This window comes from Procambarus clarkii, chromosome 70 (genome assembly GCF_040958095.1).
Source record: "Procambarus clarkii isolate CNS0578487 chromosome 70, FALCON_Pclarkii_2.0, whole genome shotgun sequence".
In the NCBI taxonomy this organism is placed as follows: domain Eukaryota; kingdom Metazoa; phylum Arthropoda; class Malacostraca; order Decapoda; family Cambaridae; genus Procambarus; species Procambarus clarkii.
The window spans coordinates 19,798,450-19,821,173 of NC_091219.1; the positions used below are offsets into that span (position 1 = coordinate 19,798,450).

General features: G+C 44.5%; 1 long non-coding RNA gene across 2 annotated transcripts in view; it reads left to right on the forward strand.

Annotated features, from left to right (window-relative positions):
- LOC138356051 (uncharacterized) overlaps nucleotides 1-22,724 on the forward strand; it is a 33,875-nt gene that overhangs the window by 9,431 nt on the left and 1,720 nt on the right. For both annotated transcript variants that reach the window (XR_011224113.1, XR_011224114.1), the window contains 2 exons: nucleotides 12,057-12,220; nucleotides 16,546-16,644. This is a non-coding gene — a long non-coding RNA (uncharacterized lncRNA). The remainder of the gene's footprint in view (nucleotides 1-12,056; nucleotides 12,221-16,545; nucleotides 16,645-22,724) is intronic.

The window sequence follows — 22,724 nt, forward strand, 5'->3', positions numbered from 1 at the left end:
ATGTCAGACTTTGGCATCAGTCATGTGTATGGAGTTCTAGGGCCTACCGGGGACCACGAGCCAGAACCTGGCCCCCTCAGAGAGGCAAGGGGAGCAATGGCCTATAGAAACCCCCGTGTGGTTGGAAGCATTCTATGTCTGCCATCGACCGGGTCAAGCATCCAGAAAGGTAAGCATTCCAAAACAAACCCCTATTCTGGTGAAAATTGCTACCTAAGCCGAACTAGTGAATAGAACTCTTCAACAGAAAACACGGAAACTAGTATGACGTCATACGTCACCGCGCCGCTGTCTGCGCAGCTCCCCCCTCCCCGGGAGGGGGAAGGGGGAGCCCCAGACCTCCCACGCCGGCTATCCACCCATCAGTTCTTCGGCTGATGCTATAGGCAATGGTTATGTGCTCCGGCTCCAGTGGTTGTTTCAGCACTGTACCTAGAGTGTGGTGTCTGTTTTCTAGGTGGTGCGTGAGCCGGGTGTGATTCTTCAGTACTCGGGCTGCATGCGCCTAGGGTTCCCTTCCCTAGGTGCCCTGTAAGTACTGCCCTTGGGGCTTGGGGCCACCTTCCACAAGTTCCTTGGGTCCTGCCCCTGCTTGGCCGTTTACCGCTTGGTTTTCGGCCGCTCTTTGTGTGCTCGGGTGTTCTGTCTCCCTTGTTCGCCTTAGAGTAAGGGGCAGTGTTTGCACTGGTGGGGCGCGGGGTACTGTGCAGCTTGTCTTTACCAATCATAGCGGCCGGCTCTGTTCCGCTTGGGTACGCTGTCCTCTTGCGGGGTTTTCTTTTTCTTTTGTTTATATACCTGGTGGGGGGGTCTGCCTTCGTTCTTGCCCCTTGTGTCCCTTGTGTTCTGAGTATTTCTGGTGGTACCCCCTGCTAGGTCCCCGTGAGTGTACACGTCCCGGGGGTTCAGCTCTTAGAAAGTTGTTTGGTAGCTTGGGTGCCGGTTAGCAGTACCCTGCCTGGGATTACCTGAGCGCGAGTCCTCTTAAAGTAAACGCTCGGGACCCTGGGAAACCCCTGGGGGCGCGCGGGTCCGATGGATGTGACCCCAGAGCCCCCCCCTCGCTTCCAGCGAGTTTGAGGGTTGCTCTCACCTTTTGTCTCTGGGTGACTCTCTGTTTTGCCTCCGTCTGCTGCCTGTGGGGTCGGTGACACCTTCGACCCGGTGTCCTGCGAGTTTGGTTGCTCGTTGTGGCTCGGTTACCCAGTTGTGCTAACAAGGCGGGTGCGGGCAGCAGGGGCGTTGCACTTGAGCCTTGGTGGTGGCAACGTTCTCGTGGTTTCCTCCCCGGGAGCCCCGGGGCTGCCCCGTTGTATTTCGTTTTTCCCCTGGTTCACCCTTCCTGCCTGCATCCGGTTCCTTACCGTCTGTAGGTTCAGGGCGGGGTGTTTGGTGGTGTTGAGACTCGGGCAGTCTCGGGGAATTCCCCTTCCGGGGTAGTGACGGGGGCATTTGGGCCTGTTCCTCCAGCCGTGTTGTATGAGTCTGCCAGTGGGCTCCCTTCCTTAGTGTTTTCACGGCTGCCCCGGTTTTCTGGTACGGCCGGGGCTTTGGGGGAACGGCTCGGCCCCGGGGCCTGTCGTGTAGGTTCCCGGGGCTGGGGAGGGGCTGACTTGGGGGGCCTTGGCCCCGTTAGACCCCGTGGGGGGTTTTATCCCCCTCTAGGCGGGGCTTGTGGTTACGCGGAGTGGGGTTTTTCCTCCCCACTCGCCGTACGTGCTGTTGGACGTCGGCCCCTCCCCGGGCTCGGTTCCTTGGCCTTTGAGTCGGTTGGTTCCGTCCTGTGGGTGGATGTTTCCTCCCCCGCTTTTTGGGACGGTGTTTTTGTCATGTTTCCCCGTTCGATGGGGTTCTGCGTGACTTTTGATCTCGGGTGCGCCTGCGCCTTCGTGTGCCTTCGGGACTAGTGTTGGCTTCTGTGTTCTCGAGGGTACGGGAAGGTTTTTCGCTACTTCCCGCATTATTGGAACGTCTGTCGGCTCCTAGTACTTGTCGCCCTGTTGGGCTACTTGTCGCCCTGTTGGGCTACTTGTCGCCCTGTTGGGCTACTTGTCGCCCTGTTGGGCTACTTGTCGCCCTGTTGGGCTACTTGTCGCCCTGTTGGGCTACTTGTCGCCCGGTTGGGCTACTTGTCGCCCGGTTGGGCTACTTGTCGCCCGTTTGGGCTACTTGTCGCCCGTTTGGGTTCCCTTTTTTTGGGCTCTTTGCTTCTTTGGCCGGTTTTCTTGTTCCTGCTTCCTCTTTTGGCTCTTTTTCTCGTGCAATAGTCCTGGCTGGCGCCTTCCCGCAGGGAGGGTGTGCGGTTCGGCCAGCGTGTTATGCGCATGCGCCGTGGAGTTTGTTTTGGTCTGGGCGATGGTTCAGTGCTGGGGTTTTGCGCCCTTTTTTGCTACAGTGCTTCGCCTCTCGTTCTTCTCCCTGGCTGCGGTATGTGCCCCTTTGCGCCAGGGGTGTCCTGGTTCCCAGTTGTGGGGAGGACACCGCGGTTTTCTATGTCATGGGTGTGGACCGCCTCCTTCGCCTCTCCCTGTTCTCCTGCGGGTCCGGCTCTGGCGTCTTCACCTGGCGGTGCTCCCAAGTTCTTCTGGGCACGGTTGAGTCGTGTCAAGTTCGAGCCACCATTCGCCAGGTGAGTTTCTGCGGTCTGGCGTCTTTTGGCCGGGCGCTGGATGCGGCGGTGTTCATATACCTGTCTTTATTTAGGTATAATTTTGTACGACTGAGACCGTTCGCACACCAGTGACTGTCCCTTTATCACCCCTTCCTGTCCCCCTCCTGTGCATGTCCAACCCATGCTACAGTCGTTCAGGGGACCCTCCTTTTTTAATGTTGTGAGGTGTGGGGGTTGTAGGGTTGGTTCTGTACTCACCTGGTGAGGCTCCTGGCTGTGCTTGCAGGATTTGAGCTCTGGCTCTTGGGTCCCGCCTATCTGGTAGAACTTGCGGGATAGTACCAGTGGAGTGCAGTGGTGCTATTGGCACTTTTGGGGAACACTGTATTACCATCAGTGGTCTGTGCTTGTTACACGACCTACTTGCGAGCATAAGCCTTCTTGCTGGTTCGTCCGTGGACTTCCAGGGCGCACTGGCCTGTTTTCGTATGGCAGTTCCGGCCCGTCCTGGTTGTGGGGGTATGTGGGCCGGTGGACTGCTCCTAGCAGCTGCCTGGTGGGCCATCCTCTGGCCGGTCTGGCCTGACCTTGGGCCGGGCTTGAGGTGTAAAAGAGCTCCCAGTACCTCATCCAGCAGGTATCGAGCGGGGTTTCTCCGCCGTCGGTCGCCTGGTGCAGGTTTCTGGGCCTGCAGGGTTTTGTCGTGTCTCCGTTGGCCCTGTCTGGGGTCTGCCTGCTCCGTTCTCTGCCTTTGCAGAGGGGAGTTGCTATTTACATGTTGCATGTTGCAGTGGTGCCTGTTGCTGCTGCTGCTGCACGTGAGCATTGGTACCGTGTTTCACGGTGGCGTGTCCTTGTTCCTGTGTCCGGTTGTGGAGTGGCGCTTTGCTGCCGTTTTGTGCCTGGGGATTGCGTGGGGTTTTTGTCCCTGCCTGATTGTCCACCCCTGGTTGTTCTCCTGGTTTTTTTTTTTTTTTGTGCTTCTGCTCTTTCTTCCTGCCTCTTCTGCAGCAGGAATGTTCTGCGTGTGTTCTTAGGCGTTGGTCAGCCTGTGTCCTGTGATGTGCTTCTTTGTTTCGGTCTGTTGCAGTTGTTCGGGCCCCTTGGTTCGGGTCCTGTTCTGGCGGCGACCCTTCCGCCTTCTTTGGTTTTCCTAGCTTGCCCTGCCGGTTGTTGTTGTTGTTTTATTTTTTTTGGGGGGGTTCTTGCGATGTCTCGCGTCGGACCCGTCGTTTCTGAACTCCTGGCGGGCTTGCATGCTTCGGAGTTTTTCTGTTCGGCAGACGTTCCATCTCCTTGTGCCGCCTGGGTTCGGTGGTCGCGCCCGAGATCTTCTCGCGGCTCCGCCTTTTTCCTGGGCTCGGGGGGGCCTTGTCGGGGCTGCTTATGTTCTGCCTCGTGGTCTCGCCTCCGGTTGGTGGTCGGGTGGCTTCGTGGTAGGTGTCCCACCTGCGTGCTTCTTGGCGGCAGTATGGGGTATTTTGGCGGTCCTTCCTTTTCCTGTCCCTTCTTCGGTGGGTCCTTCTTGTTGGCTTGGTTTACTCTCGGCTTGGTTTTCTAGTGGGGGTTGGGGGCCGTCGTCTTGCCACATACTGTCGCCTCTTTTCGTGCGGCGCAGGCGGAGCCGCTTCAGCTTGCTTTCGGTCTTGGTGTTGCTTCTGCACCGTTAGTCAGCTGTCTTGTGCGTCATTTCACCTCCGGCCTGTTCGTGCGCCGCTTGCACCATCCTGGTTTCTGGTCAGCGTGCTCTGTCTTCTCCTCGGTTGGTAGTGCCCCTTCGGTTCCGGTGTGTTTTTTCGTCGGCTCTTTCCTTTGGGCCTTTGCCTCTGGGGGTCGGTTCGCTGTGTTTTCTTGCTCCTTCGGTTTTAGCGTTTTGGTTGTTTGATGGCAGCAGTCTCCATCTTTTCTGGCGCGGGGTGGGGCTGCTGCATTCTGGAGGGGTCCAGGGTTTGTTGGTGCTTCGTTGGTCGGGCCGGGGGTGTGTCGTTTTTGTGTTCAGTGGCGGCCCTCTGCTGTTGTTTGCGTGCCACGGCGTTTGGGTCCGGAGCGCGTTTTGGGTTGATCCGGTTCTGTTCTTCCCGGTTCGCGGGTGATGGTGTCCCGGGTGGTCAGCCGTGTTCTTGTGGCTAAGCTGCCTGTGTTCTTCCCTTATGCCTGTGGCGTTCGTGGCTTCGCTGCTCTCGCTGCCGTCTGGGCGACGTGGCCTTGCAGTCTTTCGGGCATGGATTTTTGGTGTTCGTGCAGGGGCCTTGCTGCTCGTGGTTCTCGTGTTGTTCCCGGGATTTTCGGGGCTGTGGCGCCTTGGGTTGGCGTTTGCTGCCGGTTGTCTCGCCTCCTTGGGGGGTGCGTGGTGTCCGCCTCCCGGTTTTGTCCCTTTGACCTTCCTCTGTGGGTAGTTAGCTCCGGGGAGCCGACGGGGCTCCCCCCAGAAAACCAGCGTTGAATGTAATGAAACGCCATTTTCTGGGTGAGACCCGGAGGCTCCCCGGCAACCCTCCCTCCCTCCGGTCGGCGTTTTTCGCGTGTTTTGACATCCAGCCTCAGAACTGATGGGTGGATAGCCGGCGTGGGAGGTCTGGGGCTCCCCCTTCCCCCTCCCGGGGAGGGGGGAGCTGCGCAGACAGCGGCGCGGTGACGTATGACGTCATACTAGTTTCCGTGTTTTCTGTTGAAGAGTTCTATTCACTAGTTCGGCTTAGGTAGCAATTTTCACCAGAATAGGGGTTTGTTTTGGAATGCTTACCTTTCTGGATGCTTGACCCGGTCGATGGCAGACATAGAATGCTTCCAACCACACGGGGGTTTCTATAGGCCATTGCTCCCCTTGCCTCTCTGAGGGGGCCAGGTTCTGGCTCGTGGTCCCCGGTAGGCCCTAGAACTCCATACACATGACTGATGCCAAAGTCTGACATTAGCATATCAGCCGGTAAAGCTCCGGGGAGCCTCCGGGTCTCACCCAGAAAATGGCGTTTCATTACATTCAACGCTGGTTTTTTGTATTGAGGCTGGTATTTTCTAAATTGATTCCATGTACAGTATGTCTAACCATCCTGTGAGATGGGAGTATTAGATAAACTTATAGCTAGTTTTTTATCTACACTGTGTAATATTCCATATAGAATAGGGTAGCAGCACATTGCTGTGTATACCTAATCTTCATAATAAAAAAAATCAGTAATAAAGATTTTAAATTATAGTTTGTATTATTACAAATGCAGTACTGTATTATCCTTATTAAATCATGTTGACCATGGATCATTAAGATCTCATGTTGATATGTAATACAAGTCATATTTCTTTTGAACTGCTAATCCATGCTAATTATTCATTAAATTGTGCATTGTCTTAATTTTTCACTTCCTTGGATATACTGTACAGTACAAAAAGATAGGATAAAAATAAACCAGTAATATTTCTTTCATTATATTTTTCATTTAAATAACTGCATCAATATTTTTACAGCTGACAGGATTTGTTTTCCCATACAGCTGGTGCATTATTTGTTAAAAAAAAATTTGGTTTATTGTTACACACAATGGTGCTACATAGCCTTCCCAGCTTGGTGCCTTCTTTTAATACTTACTGATTAAAAAATAAATAATAAATACATTTTATTCAGGAAAAGTACATACAGTTGATTTACAAACATAATGTTGGATTTATAGGCAGAGCTAGTACATACAATACCTAAAGCCACTAATACTCATAGCATTTCGGGCAAGGTGTGGGGGGGAAAAAACACAGACTAAAGCTTAATAGTAATCGGGATTAGGTATAAATTGTGTTGAAAGAAGGAATAAAAAATACAAAAGGGGGTTTAACATAGCATAAATCAGCAATTGCACATGTTGGTGAACAGCGTTGTTTAAAAAATAGCAAGACATGGGTTGACATTTAGGAGGTAAGTTAGGTTACATGGAGTTAATTAGGCAGTACTTGGTTTAACTCTTAAACTGGTTGAGAGAGGTACAGCCTTTGACATGATTCGGGAGGTCATTCCACATTCTGGGTCCCTTGATTTGTAGAGCACTTCTAGTTTGGTTACACACAGCCAAATTGAGTAACAGGAAGAGGTCTTGGACACAAATTTGTTCCATGCTAAATGTAGAGGAATCAGCTGAGTATTCCTCAAATAAAATAAGTTGCCTCAGCTTATAAGGTAAATAAAATAAGCATTTCTCAAATAAGTAGCTGCCTCACCTCACTGCCTTACTGCTACATAGCCTTCCCGGCATGGTGCCTTCTTTTGATAATTACTTGTTCCACACCCAAATTGTATAACAGGAAGAGATCTTGGACTCCTACTTCCCTCTCTCTTTTTTAATAATCTATATACAGTAGTCATAATTATAGCTTTAAGTATTCAATGAATAAAGTTTTTGACATTTTTACCCTTTTCCTTACCTAACATCATTTGTGCAGCATATTTTTATTTTATGTCTCACCCAGATTTAATTTCAAAATAAAACCAAACTAAATAAATTAGAAATGGGTATGTATAGCTAAGGTACACCCTTACTACTAGGTGAACAGGGGCATTTGGTGATAGTAAATGATCCCATCAGGCAGGGCTCATCACCTTCTCTCATATTTCATGTTCACCAGTGTTTATTTACTTAATAACTACTGGTATAATATCTTGCTATTATAAAACTAATTCTACTATCATCAAACACATATTTACTTCAAGTTTCAAGCAGAGAATGCATATATAACTAACACGAAGGATTCCTCTTCACTAGATTCACCAGCTATAATATTTTGGTCATGTTCCAATATCATAAATCGATCCCAGTGTTATGTAGTAGAGAAAAAATGACTTATATCCAGTTTACGTAAAGCTACGAGTGGTCGAAACCACACTTAAATCCCTGAATGAACTTACGAAGGTTTTTCCACTTAGGCTAGCTCTTTGAATACGGACGTAGCCGCCACGAAGGCGCTAAGACGGAAAACGCTCTTAGCTAAGAGGAAAAACCTTCGTAAGTACCTTCCTAAATCCGGCCCCAGGCCCTTTAGTGTCAAACTTTTCTCTTGCAGATATTTTTTGATGGCAGGGCAAACCACTCTACATCACAGTTTTTCTGCACGTTATGTATTTTTTAAAACTCTTGGATTTTCGGAATGATACACGAGCAAGGGTTTAATTTTCAAATCGCCACACAGCACAAGAGTTAGCCAATCCTGACACAAGTTAGCCCAAGTTAGCTTGTGTCCGGGCAGTGACGTCTCCTCTTGGGTAATGTATGTCCTCTTCGGCAATTTTTTCCAGAATAGCTATGTCTCCTCACAATTAAACACTTGTTGTGGAATGTATCCATCAATACAGCACAGTGTATCTACAAAATTTTAATTTTTTACTTATATATAGTGTCACCTCGGCTTACGAATGAATATTTATGAACTTTTCGGGTTACGAGCCTAATTTCTTCGAAAAATTTGAATCGGGTTACAAACTTTGCCTCGGGAAATGAGTTTGTTGAAAAGGCGTATGGGCTGACCTAACGCGTGGTGGCATGGTGATCGCACCTCAGTTTACCAGTGTCTCCTGCCTAGTAACTATCACGCCTGAATTCTTTATAAAGCATTACATTTGTTTTGGGATTTTTGGCTATTTGAACATAAAATTTGTTATTATATATCTTGCCATGAGTCCCAAGAAAGCCAGTGGTAAGGTTCAAGCCAAGAAAACACATGTGAGAATGACCATACCTTACCTACCTTGAGGTTACCTTGAGGTGCTTCCGGGGCTTAGCGTCCCCGCGGCCCGGTCGTCGACCAGGCCTCCTGGTTGCCGGACTGATCAACCAGGCTGTTGGACGCGGCTGCTCGCAGCCTGACGTACGAGTCACAGCCTGGTTGATCAGGTATCCTTTGGAGGTGCTTATCCAGTTCTCTCTTGAACACTGTGAGGGGTCGGCCAGTTATGCCCCTTATGTGTAGTGGAAGCGTGTTGAACAGTCTCGGACCTCTGATGTTGATAGAGTTCTCTCTCAGAGTACCAGTTGCACCTCTGTTTTTCAACGGGGGTATTCTGCACATCCTGCCATGTCTTCTGGTCTCATGTGATGTTATTTCTGTGTGCAGGTTTGGGACCAGCCCCTCCAATATTTTCCACGTGTAAATTATTATGTACCTCTCCCGCCTGCGCTCAAGGGAGTACAGTTTTAGGCTCTTTAGTCGGTCCCAATAGTTTAGATGTTTTACTGAGTGGATTCTAGCAGTAAAGGATCTCTGCACGCTCTCCAGGTCAGCAATTTCTCCAGCTTTGAAAGGTGCTGTCATTGTGCAGCAGTACTCCACTCTAGAGAGCACAAGCGTTTTGAAAAGTATCATCATCGGTATAGCATCTCTAGTGTGAAAAGTTCTTGTTATCCAACCTGTCATTTTTCTTGCAGCTGTGACGGCTACTTTATTGTGTTCTTTAAAGGTAAGGTCTTCCGACATGAGTACACCCAGATCCTTTACATTGCCTTTTCGTTCTATGTTATGATTTGTCTGAGTTTTGTACGTGGTTTCCGTTTTTATATTTTAATTTTTTCCATAGCGCATGAGCTGGAACTTATCTTCGTTAAACACCATATTATTTTCTGTAGCCCATAGAAAGACCTGATCTACATCTGACTGGAGGTTTGCCGTGTCCTCTATGTTGCCTTCTCTCATGAAGATCCTAGTGTCATCTGCAAAGGATGATACAGTGCTATAGGTTGTGTTCTTGTCTATGTCCGAAATGAGGATGAGAAAAAGTACTGGAGCAAGCACAGTACCCTGGGGGACTGAGCTCTTCACGGTTGATGGGCTGGATTTTATTTTGTTGACTATTACACATTGGGTTCTGTTGGTCAGGAAATTGTAGATCCATCTGCCTATTTTTCCGGTAATTCCTTTTGAACGCATTTTATGTGCAATAACACCATGGTCACATTTATCAAAAGCTTTTGCAAAATCTGTGTAAATTACATCCGCGTTATGTTTGTCTTCCATAGCATCCAATGCCATATCATAGTGGTCCAGCAACTGCGACAGGCAAGAGCGCCCTGTTCTGAAACCATGTTGTCCGGGATTATGGAGTTGCTGTGATTCCATGTATTTTGTGATTTTACTTCTTAGCACTCTCTCAAAATTTTTTATGATGTGCGATGTTAGCGCTATCGGTCGGTAATTTTTTGCCTCTGCCTTATTTCCTCCTTTATGAAGTGGTGCTATCTCTGCTGTTTTTAGTATATCAGGAATAACGCCAGTATCTAGGCTTTGTCTCCACAGAATGTGGAGGGCCTGCGATAGTGGTTTTTTACAGTTCTTTATGAATATGGAGTTCCAAGAATCCGGGCCTGGTGCAGAGTGCATAGGCATACTGTTTATGGCTTCTTCAAAATCCAGTGGGGATAGGGTGACGTCTGATATATGATTTGATGTTGGTATCGTATCCATGAAAAATTCATTTGGGTTATCAATCTTTAGTGTGTTTAATGGCTCGCTGAAAACAGAGTCGTACTGCGTCCTCAGTAGCTCGCTCATTTCTTTGTTGTCATCGGTGAAAGTTCCATCTCCCTTTCGCAGGGGCCCGATACTAGATGTGGTTTTTGATCTTGATTTTGCATAGGAGAAAAAATATTTCGGATTTCTTTCTATTTCACTGATGGCCTTTTGCTCTCTTTGCCTCTCCTGGGTTTTGTATGATTCTTGTAGCTTCCGTTCAATTGTTTCTATTTCTCTACCTAACCTTCTTCGCCGTTCTTGAGATAGGGTGCGACTAGTTGTTCCGCGATTCGTTTTCTTTGCCTATATAGGGAACGACGTTCCCGTTCCAATCTGCATCTCTTCCTCTTTTTTCTTAGAGGTATGCGGTTTGAACATATTTCTAGTGCTACTGAGCTTATTTTTTCCAGGCACTGGTTCAGGTTTGCATTTTCTAGCTGTTCTTCCCAGTTTATTTCTGTGAAGTCCTGGTTTATTTGCTCCCAGTTTATCTGTTTATTATTGAAGTTGAATTTGCTGAAATCTCCTCCACCGGGAATCTGGACTGGTTTTGAAGGTCTACTCCCCATGGTTGTCATAACTTCAATTAAGTTGTGATCTGAGTAACAGGTATTTGTAATCATTATGTTCCTGATCAATTCATCATTATTAGTGAAAATGAGGTCCAGCGTGTTCTCCTTCCTAGTTGGTTCTACTATTTGCTGGTTTAAGGCAAACCTGTCGCACATCCGTAGCAGGTCATTTGCATGTGCCTGTTCATTTAGGCTACTTCCTGGTATTCTTTCTGATATTACTGTATTAGCCAGGTGCTTCCATTTCAGGTGCGGTAGGTTGAAGTCCCCAAGCAGGATGATGTTCGGAGCTGGATTTGTGAGGTTTTCCAAGCAGTGTTCTATTTTCATTAGTTGGTCTTTAAACTGCTGAGGGTTTGCCTCCGGTGACTTATATACAAGGACAATAACTACATTTAAAATCTCTATTTTGATTATCAGCACTTCCACCATATCATTTGAGGTGTTTAGCAGCTCAGTACAGATGAGTGTGTCTTTGATGTAGAGGCTGACCCCACCCTGAAGCCGGTGTTTCCTATCACATCTGAAAAGATTGTACTCTGAGATCCATATTTCACCATCATGGTAGTCCTTTGTGTGGGTTTCTGTTAGGGCTGCAAACACTGCATTTGCCTCATGAAGGAGACCATCTATAAATTGAACTTTGTTGGTTTTGCGTGTTTTTATACCCTGGATGTTGGCAAATATAAATGATGTTATCGTGTTAGTGGAAGTGCTGGAAGCCTTACTTGGTTTACTTACCATAGAGGAAAAACAAGAGAGCATTCATAAATGTCAAAACGGTGCACAGGTTGTTAAACTAGCTAGGCAGTACAACAAATCTATGTCAACAATATGCACTATACTTGCTAAGAAAAAGGACATTATGAGCGTTACAGTGGCAAAAGGCATATCAACAATCCCGAAACAAAGAACACAAACACTTGAGGATGTTGAAAAGTTTTTATTAATTTGGATACACAACAAAGAGTTAGCAGGTGATAGCATTTCAGAGGCCATCATTTGTGAGAAACCAAGGCATTTGCATGAAGACCTTTTAAAGAAAACCCCTGGAACGAGGGGGAAAAAGATGAATCAAGTTTGAAAATGTGAAAAGTTTGTGTGACAATAGAGCCTCGTGGAAAACTTTTGCTGTGGTCATTACCTGGTGGAATGCACCCAGGATGGAGTATTAGGGCTATACATCTTTTAAATCATAAAAGTAATAAACATTTCCCATCAACCTTACAAACCATATTAACCTATTTTCATGTATTTCCCCCATGTGCATTTTAACAAAGTTACTAAATTGCCTTTATCATTCTGTAAAATTTCAATTACAGTATACTGTATATAATTTTGTTAGTATAAATGGACTGAATATTCTGAAATCACTATTAATTTTACAATTTCAGATTCAAAGGTGGTCTGGACACCCAATTTGGTCAGACAGGTGAAGAGAGCATTTAGGATAGTTCGAAGAGATGAAGATGGTCACAATTGTGTTTGAAGAGGCAAACGTCCCCCTTTGCTCCTGACATTATGTTCAGCCTATTGACCCCTGCACACCTAACACAAGGTAGGTTGAAAACTCCTCCTTCATGTCATTGGTTCATTAGCCAGAAACTTAGGGCCCATGCAGGAATATCCCTAAAAAAAAAAAAAGTGGCCCCAACAATGCATCCTCCAAGTCTGGAGGATGAACAGGAGCATTGTCGAGAAGCAGGACCTAGATTCAGGAAGCTCTGTGTATTTCTTCGTAAGTGGGTTTGCTACGAAGGTTCCTAAGTGCGCCCTAAGAAGATGCTTAGGTGCGATTCAATAAGGTATACTTAGGAAGAAAATTGTTGGTTCACCTGCGTGCCGATAGAGGTCACTACTGTGTTTCGTTTGGCCAATCAGAGAGCAGCAACATTCTTCTTATTGAAGATTTAGCGCTGGGTTATCGGAGCTCTACTGCCTCCTATTTACGTCGAATTTTCTTATAAAATTAGTATATTTCGAAGTAAAACAATGTTTTTTCAACTTCTACAGCCAGCACCGACATTGTAGTAAACAAATATGTTACATTTGTTGTTTACCTACGTAATTCTAAGAGATACTGTGTAGCTGTCCTTGTTGCTCGGAAGATGCGCTGACAATTATTGTATATATTTACTAAATTTACCCAAGGGCCACTAACTATCTAGTGATCTCGAAGAGGACAGAAAGCCGGCGGCTTGTTAAAGGGCCCGCCAATTGTCTTAATGATATTTTTTAGCTGGGATTTGGCATTTACGGCTTCAGCGGGTAGGCGGTTCCATGGGTTTATAGATCTCTTGGTGGAAAAAAAACATCTGTTTTCAGTCCTACTTGAGAGAACATACTCTCCAACACTATATCTGTGATTGTCCTGTTATCAGTGACTTCATACCAAATGGTATGAGGTATTTTGAGCTCTGTAATTACTTCATACACTCAGGAATATTGGAAGATATTCTTGTGCTGTACCCAGATTTTGCCAGTGGAGGCTAATAGATCAGCATTAAGTATTTTGTTCTCACCTAATTCCATGTATGACTGGCCATCCTGTGAGGTGAGGATGTTGGGTGAGCTTGTAGCTGGTTTTTGATCTACACTGTGTGGTCCTTTATACAGAATAGGGAAGCAGCACATTGCTGTGTATACCTAAACATGTTTAAAAATACATTGTTTGAGAGGAGTTTTGTAGAAACTGGTAAGAGTAATTATAATATAATGTTTCCATGATTCAGTGCTTACCTCTTGTGAAAATTGCTTAGAGTTGTTTAGTCAGAGTTGATTTGTTTTTTGTATTGAGGCTGGTATTTTCTAAATTGATTCCATGTACAGTATGTCTAACCATCCTGTGAGATGGGAGTATTAGATAAACTTATAGCTAGTTTTTTATCTACACTGTGTAATATTCCATATAGAATAGGGTAGCAGCACATTGCTGTGTATACCTAATCTTCTTAATAAAAAAAATCAGTAATAAAGATTTTAAATTATAGTTTGTATTATTACAAATGCAGTACTGTATTATCCTTATTAAATCATGTTGACCATGGATCATTAAGATCTCATGTTGATATGTAATACAAGTCATATTTCTTTTGAACTGCTAATCCATGCTAATTATTCATTAAATTGTGCATTGTCTTAATTTTTCACTTCCTTGGATATACTGTACAGTACAAAAAGATAGGATAAAAATAAACCAGTAATATTTCTTTCATTATATTTTTCATTTAAATAACTGCATCAATATTTTTACAGCTGACAGGATTTGTTTTCCCATACAGCTGGTGCATTATTTGTTAAAAAAAAATTTGGTTTATTGTTACACACAATGGTGCTACATAGCCTTCCCAGCTTGGTGCCTTCTTTTAATACTTACTGATTAAAAAATAAATAATAAATACATTTTATTCAGGAAAAGTACATACAGTTGATTTACAAACATAATGTTGGATTTATAGGCAGAGCTAGTACATACAATACCTTAAGCCACTAATACTCATAGCATTTCGGGCAAGGTGTGGGGGGGAAAAAACACAGACTAAAACTTAATAGTAATCGGGATTAGGTATAAATTGTGTTGAAAGAAGGAATAAAAAATACAAAAGGGGGGTTAACATAGCATAAATCAGCAATTGCACATGTTGGTGAACAGCGTTGTTTAAAAAATAGCAAGACATGGGTTGACATTTAGGAGGTAAGTTAGGTTACATGGAGTTAATTAGGCAGTACTTGGTTTAACTCTTAAACTGGTTGAGAGAGGTACAGCCTTTGACATGATTCGGGAGGTCATTCCACATTCTGGGTCCCTTGATTTGTAGAGCACTTCTAGTTTGGTTACACACAGCCAAATTGAGTAACAGGAAGAGGTCTTGGACACAAATTTGTTCCATGCTAAATGTAGAGGAATCAGCTGAGTATTCCTCAAATAAAATAAGTTGCCTCAGCTTATAAGGTAAATAAAATAAGCATTTCTCAAATAAGTAGCTGCCTCACCTCACTGCCTTACTGCTACATAGCCTTCCCGGCATGGTGCCTTCTTTTGATAATTACTTGTTCCACACCCAAATTGTATAACAGGAAGAGATCTTGGACTCCTACTTCCCTCTCTCTTTTTTAATAATCTATATACAGTAGTCATAATTATAGCTTTAAGTATTCAATGAATAAAGTTTTTGACATTTTTACCCTTTTCCTTACCTAACATCATTTGTGCAGCATATTTTTATTTTATGTCTCACCCAGATTTAATTTCAAAATAAAACCAAACTAAATAAATTAGAAATGGGTATGTATAGCTAAGGTACACCCTTACTACTAGGTGAACAGGGGCATTTGGTGATAGTAAATGATCCCATCAGGCAGGGCTCATCACCTTCTCTCATATTTCATGTTCACCAGTGTTTATTTACTTAATAACTACTGGTATAATATCTTGCTATTATAAAACTAATTCTACTATCATCAAACACATATTTACTTCAAGTTTCAAGCAGAGAATGCATATATAACTAACACGAAGGATTCATCTTCACTAGATTCACCAGCTATAATATTTTGGTCATGTTCCAATATCATAAATCGATCCCAGTGTTATGTAGTAGAGAAAAAATGACTTATATCCAGTTTACGTAAAGCTACGAGTGGTCGAAACCACACTTAAATCCCTGAATGAACTTACGAAGGTTTTTCCACTTAGGCTAGCTCTTTGAATACGGACGTAGCCGCCACGAAGGCGCTAAGACGGAAAACGCTCTTAGCTAAGAGGAAAAACCTTCGTAAGTACCTTCCTAAATCCGGCCCCAGGCCCTTTAGTGTCAAACTTTTCTCTTGCAGATATTTTTTGATGGCAGGGCAAACCACTCTACATCACAGTTTTTCTGCACGTTATGTATTTTTTAAAACTCTTGGATTTTCGGAATGATACATGAGCAAGGGTTTAATTTTCAAATCGCCACACAGCACAAGAGTTAGCCTATCCTGACATAAGTTAGCCCAAGTTAGCTTGTGTCCGGGCAGTGACGTCTCCTCTTGGGTAATGTATGTCCTCTTCGGCAATTTTTTCCAGAATAGCCATGTCTCCTCACAATTAAACACTTGTTGTGGAATATATCCATCAATACAGTATCTACAAAATCTTTCAGCCCCTACTTTGTCTGAGCTGGCACCCTCACCATGCCTCACAACACTATGAATACCACGTCTTTTTTCAAAATTTCTCAAACCAACCCCTACTCACCTTAAACTCTTTCGTATCTGCAAAACTCGTTCTAGGGGTTTTCTTTATAAGATCTTGCATGAAGATTACATTGTTGACCAAACCACACACTGGAAATTGAATAGACGACGACATTTCGATCCGTCCTGGACCATTATAAAGTCGATTGTGATGAGATGAGGGAAGCAAGAGCATTAAGTAGGCAAGAGAGAGAGGTGAGGAGATGGCAAGTATGTACGTATGTACATGAATAAAACATGTACATACTTATACATAACGTGTGTAAATAGTGTAATAAACACAATAACAGTATTTTGGGAGGAGGAATGTTGGCGAGTAATGTGTTGGAGGAGGGAGGGAGGACTGGCAGGGTGTGGCAGCTCACTCATGTTTTTTGGGCTCACCATACCAACATAGTGGATTGTTATGGTGAATACATACGTAGATGGGTATATACAATGTGTGTATATAGTGTAATAACAGCAAAAACACTGTTTGATTGTAGAATATGTCGCATATATGAGGCCCATAATTTTGAGCATAGCGATGTTCTATACTTTGAATTATATAAATTCCACAAATTACACACTTTTAAATAATATTACAGCAAAAAAAAAGAAGAAATGAATGAGAAACTTCAAAATAATTGCGCAACATTTTATTCGCAGCAACTGCCGTCGCACGGGGTGGCGGGGCCGACAGACCCCCATCGCTCCAACGCTCAGCGCCCATAATTTGCTCAACTTCCCAGCTCCATCGCAGCTAAAGTAAGTCACATACAATATTTTTTGTTTAGTTTCCCCGTGATCAGACTCTGCATTTTAACAATATAAGAAGAAAAAAAAAATTTTTGGAAAGAATTTATTTCTTGTGCACCAGGGTGTTATTTGGAGACAGAGCAGTTCAGTGGTTAACTACTAAATTTTTTTTTCTCCCACACACGCACCCCCCTAGGAAGCAGCCTGTAACAGCTAACTCCCAGATACCTATTTACTGTTAGGTAACAGGGGTCATCCCCTTTTGTACAAAGAATCTGCTAAAGCTTTTAGGGCTAATCTTTGACACTCGTTTGTCTTTGTCGCCCCATATTTTTTACGTCCGAGTTGAATGCTCTAAGGCCCTTGACTAACTTTAGGTCATGTCCCATACTTCTTGGGGAGCTAATCAACACTGCTCCTCTCTTTACATTCCTCTCTCGTTCTGTCTAAACTCGATTATGGCCCTGTTTACTCGTCTGCTTCTCCTTCTACCCTTCACCATCTGGACACACTGCATCATACTGGGTTACGGCTCAGCTCTGGTACCTTTCCTTCGACACCTACCCTAAGCCTGTATGTTGAAACTGGCGTCCTGTTTCTACAGGATCGCCATGATTGCTACTGTCTTCTCCACCTTGCACGGTCCTTACAGCACCCTCACTCTTGCTTATGTCATGCCTTGACCTTTACCCATCCTGTGGTTCCTGTTCCCCTTCACCACCTATCTCTTTCTGTACGGTTGTCTCTTACAAAATGCTCTTTCAGTCTGTGTTACCAATATTTCCCCTCGTGTCATTCTGTCTTTGCCCCTATGGAGGGGTCCCCATTCCTAAATTCTGTAAGCCTTGACCCACATGACTAAAACTTTTACCCCTCCTACAGTTCTAAATCACCTTTTCCTTGAACATTTTTCTTCACACTTCCACTCTATTTCCGTCTTCACCAATGGGTCTTAAGTCTGCAGACGGTGTAGGCTACTCTGTTGTTTTTCCTGACTGCACCTTTGTGTCTCCTGCCTCCGGAGACTAGCATCTTCATGGCAGAACTTTATGCTATTCTCTATGCTCTTCATCAACTCTTTTCTCGCTGTCAATCCTCCTCTGTGTTTGTAGTTGACACTTGCAGTGCCCTCATGGCTCTAGAATCCTTTAATCCAGTCCATCCTTTGGTAGTTGAAATTCCACATTGGCTGTTTCTTATCTCCAGTAGATTTAAGACAGTGGAATTTCGCTGGATTCCCACCCATATTGGTGCGTTCTTAAATGAGCGTGCGGACACTGCCGCTAAGGAAGCTATCCGCACCTGTCCCATCTCCCGTAAAGGTATTCCTTATTATGACTTTTACCCAGTTATTCATTTCCCCATTCTTGCCCGTTGTCAGGGTTGTTGGTCTTCTGTTACTGGTAACAAATTGCGTGCTCTTAAGAGTAGTGTGTTCCCGTGGCCTTCCTCCTACCACCGTAACCGGTGGTGGGAAACGGCTCTGGCGAGGTTGTATATTGGTCATACACGTTTAACTCAAGGGCACTTAATGGAGCGCTGCCCTGCTTCTTATTGTCCAAACCGTTGTCTCTACACGTCCTGACTTCCTGGACTTACGTGTCTTGCTTCCCGACCATCCCTCACTGTCAATTGTCCCTCGATAAAATTCTTGGTAAATTCAATACCTTTGATATTGTTCGCCGTATGCGTTTTTGTTCTTGTATTGGCGACGTTAGTGATATTTAGCGCACTATGATTACCCCACACATTTGATGGTTTGATAATTACTGTACTGTACAGTACTTTGGTTTGGAATGTATCAAATAAAGTTGTTTCATGTATTCAAATGTGTGAGAAAATCCACTGGGGCTGTGAGATGAAGAGAACCTGTAACAAAGGCATTGCCAGTTGCATACTCTACCACCACTGATGGTAAAAGTCTTACAACTGGATATCTTGTGTGACAGGTTATGGTATCACAGCTATACTGAACCAAGATGGTATGGCTCTCCCTCACATAAATGAAAGAAATGCTGCTATTGGCCTTGCAGTGTGTAAGTTGCAGGTGGAAACAAATGAAAATTATCAAATAAATAATTAAACAATTTACTGAAATAGTAATGAACAAAAATAATACATGACAATACTTGACTATCATGTAATGCAAAGGTGAACAAGTTAGTATGACCTTAAATGCAAAAAATGAACTATAAGCAATGAATAAAAGTATGAAGATATACTGGTGTTCTGAAGACAGCTACCATACCACCATGGCATCAGTCACATGATGTTGGCTGGAAGTGGACAACGGGTTAGAGACACCAAGGTGATCCTAGAGCACTAAGGGAGAGATTGCCTCTCCAGGGAGGCAGCGCTCTTTATATAGTCCGGCGGTGATGACTCATCCAGTGTCAACACGAGGTGGACATCTGGTCAACTAGGAAACTGCTCGTTGTGGCTGGCGGTGCCTTTGTGTTGAGCTGTACCACTGTCAGTTGAAGGCAGCTAACTGCTTGTTTGTGGGGACAAACTGCCAGTTAGCAGTGGCGCCCGGCTTGCCTCTGAGTCGTACCAGGCCGTGCCAGGCCCTGGGGGGTATGGAGAGGTGGCAGGACTGATGACTCTTCTGGGCTGGTGTAGATGTATACTTCCAGTGCAGAGGCATTGAAGGTGAAGGGAAAAGGCAGTTCCACTGCTATGCAGGGGATTCACGTGACACTTGTGAAGCCACAGAAAGTCTGGAGGCCCTACTGAAGCCAGTCCCAGTATTAAATAAAACCCCTGAAGTACGCCGGTGAAGGGTAAAGTGAAGGGTGAAGCAAGACCGTATGCCCCAACTTCAGGCACACACAGAAAATCACGTTTTGGTCCCGCCTCTCAACTGTGTATTTGAAGTTGGGGCGTATGGTGTTGAACTGCTTCAGCCTTCACCTGAGTGCTTGTAGGTCTTACGTAAGACATTGACTCAAGGAGGGGCCTCAAAACTTGCTGTGATTTATGGGGAAATCCGGTTGTAAGACTTTTACAAAGTCAGTAATATACTGTGGTAGAGTATGCAGCTGCCAGTGCCTTGGGCAAGGGTTTACGTCATCTCACAGCTCCAGTGGATTTTCTGCTTGGTGTATATCAGGTTGTGATTTTGTGTGTGTACCGTATTGTTATGATCGCCGTCTGATAAGTCCTTTCTGGCCTCAAGAGTCATTTTTACCCACCTAGAAAGATTGCAGATGGGCAAAGCAGTTATTTACGTTAAGAAGGGACAAGTCTTAAACAGAATTTTGCATAATATTTGACTGTAAAGGGGTAAATTGAGGTAGATTGAAAAACAAAATGGTGAACCGGGCAGGCGGTACTCACAATTAGGCGAGTACACTCGGGAACTTTTAAAGTGCAACCAAACATGCTTTAGGCTCTCACAACAAGAGGTGAGTGGTGGTGGCTCAGGTGCTCAGCCAATCAGAGCACCTAAGGAGGGAGGGCAGGAGTGAGAGGGGGGTGGTATGTGGAAGTTTGGTGACAGTTGTGTGTAGTTTGTTCATCTTCATTGTAAGTTTCATGGCTTGGTGTGCATTTCCCTAGTAAATTTAATTAGGGAAAAATTCAGGTGTTTGATTTTTTAAATCAACTTTTTAAATGTTGAGTTGTTAAAGCCTCAAAGTGCATGGAGTTGGTTTGGGAGTATGGCATCCTCATGCTGTTGCGTGGTCGCGTGAGGTAGCAAAGGTGATGTAAAGTTGTGGGGTGTACATGCTTGGGACGTCCTCTCTCGGGATGGCTGGTGTTAGACCTGCGTGTTTGTCGGTTGTTGAAAAGCCGTCATCCTTTGCTGTTGTGGTATTGATTTTACATTGTTCATCTTGTAATTAATACTGTAGTGCGATATCTAGGGCTACCATTTGTAGGTTTAAAATGTCTAATACAAACAGTTGTCCAATGAGTTTTAATAGGAAATATCATCCACCAAGCACCATTGTACAATTATATTAATTGATAGTATATGGATTGTGCAGAACTGCTTAGAATGATCTTTAACCCTTGGCTATATTGGTCATGTCAAATACCTGCACGGTGAATGCTCAAAGACCCTTTCTTTATTCAGTGTTGTCACATACCTCATGGGGGTATGGATAGGCAAACACTCATTCGGTTAAACTTGCCTTGTAGTACTTTCAGAGCTGAGTAATTTGGAATCTGGTTAGCACTTTCCAAATAAATTGACCTCCTGCCCGAAACGCTTTGCGTAATAGTGGCTTTAGGCATTGTATGTACTAGCTCTATCTATAAAGCCAACAAACTTTGTAAAATCTCTTTATGTATGTACATTACCTAAATACAAATTATTATTATTATTATTATTATTTAAAGTGAATTCCTATTTAGGTTTAAAACATTATACCGAATGAGAAACTCGGATTATATAGCCGAACACCAGAAATGTTGTTATTCAATTTGGTTGCCTAAAGCACATTCAAGGACTACACATTACATGGCATTCCAGGATTCCTCTATACCTTGCTTTATGCTGTAAACATTGCCACAACCCTGTGTTTTATTGATTTAAATGGCCACAGGGAGGCATACAACACTGCAGATTATGATGTCATTAGTTATCCACTGTGCTGACAAGTGGGCTGACTGATGTTCGTTGACACGTGTATCGTGCTTCAATTTAATCGCCAGGAGATCACCCTTTCACTAGACTCGTCTGTAGGAAGTACAGTATAGTATCTCAAATTACCTTGGATCATAAATAGCATAAGACTTGGGGGTAGGAGAGGGTTGCAGTGTTTGTCATGGCTCTCAGTTGTTCCTGGTATTAGGCAATTTAGTTCTGGAATCATTTTTGTTGGCCAATGTTAAACTTTTTCGAAAGTAGATGTTTTTCTGAAAGGGATGGGGGGGGGGGGGACCTCTATGCTTGGATACAGTTATCTAAGTGAATACTTAGATTTATACAGTAGAATAACTACCTTCTTTTCCTTAGTCAAAAAGGTTGCTTGTTTATTTCTAGGGACTTGTATTTTCTTTTATTTTTAACTGCAGCAACTTTCAGTGAATGATAGATTCTTAGTGAAAGGACCTTTACTTCATTGTTGTTGCTTTATGGTCATCTCATTGTGTACAGGGATTCCGCGAAGCTTTTGGGGTTAGTCTTTGACACTCGTTTGTCTTGGTCAGCCCATATCTCTTGCCTCCGAGTTGAATGCTCTAAGGCCCTTAACCTCCTTAAGGTTTTGTCCCATACTTCTTGGGGAGCGGATAGGCGCACGCTCCTCTATTTGCACTCCTCTCTCGTCCTGTCTAAACTCAATTATGGTTGCCCTGCATACTCTTCTGCTTCTCCTTCTACTCTTTGCCATCTTGATGCTTTGCACCATACTGGGTTGCGTCTCGGCCCTGGTGGCTTTCGTTTGTATGTTGACACTGGCTTTCTCTCTCTTCAGGACTGCCGTGATCGCTATTGTCTTCGCTATCTTGCGCGGTCCTTCCAACATCCTTCCTCTCGCCTCTGTCGTGCATTGACTTTTCCTCCTCCTGTGGTTCCTGTTCCTCTTCATTGTCTCCCACTTTCTGTCCAGTTATCTCGCTTACAGGATTCTCTTTCTGTTCATATTTGTAATGTTTCTCCTCGTATTTTTCCTTCATTACCTCCGTGGAGAGTCCCCCTTCCCAAGTTTTCTACGTCCTTGACTTGTATTACTAAAGCCTTTACCCCTCCTACAATTCTGAAAAGCCTCTTCCTTGAGCACTTTTCTTCGCACTCCCACTCTATTTCCATCTTCCCTGATGGGTCTAAGTCTGCGGATGGTGTGGGCTACTCTGTTGTTTTCCTGACCGTACTTACATGTGTCGCCTCCCTTCGGAGGCTAGCGTCTTTACGGCAGAACTTTATGCTATTCTCTATGCTCTTCGTCTCTTGCTTTCTCATTCCTCCTTTGTGGTTGTAGTTGATTCTCGTAGTGCCCTCATGGCTCTAGGGTCCTTTAATCCTGTCCATCCGGTGGTCATTGAGATTCAACATTGGCTGTTTCTTATTTCTAGTAAAATTAAATCAGTAGAGTTTTGCTGGGTTCCCAGCCATATTGGTGTTTCAATGAGCGTGCGGA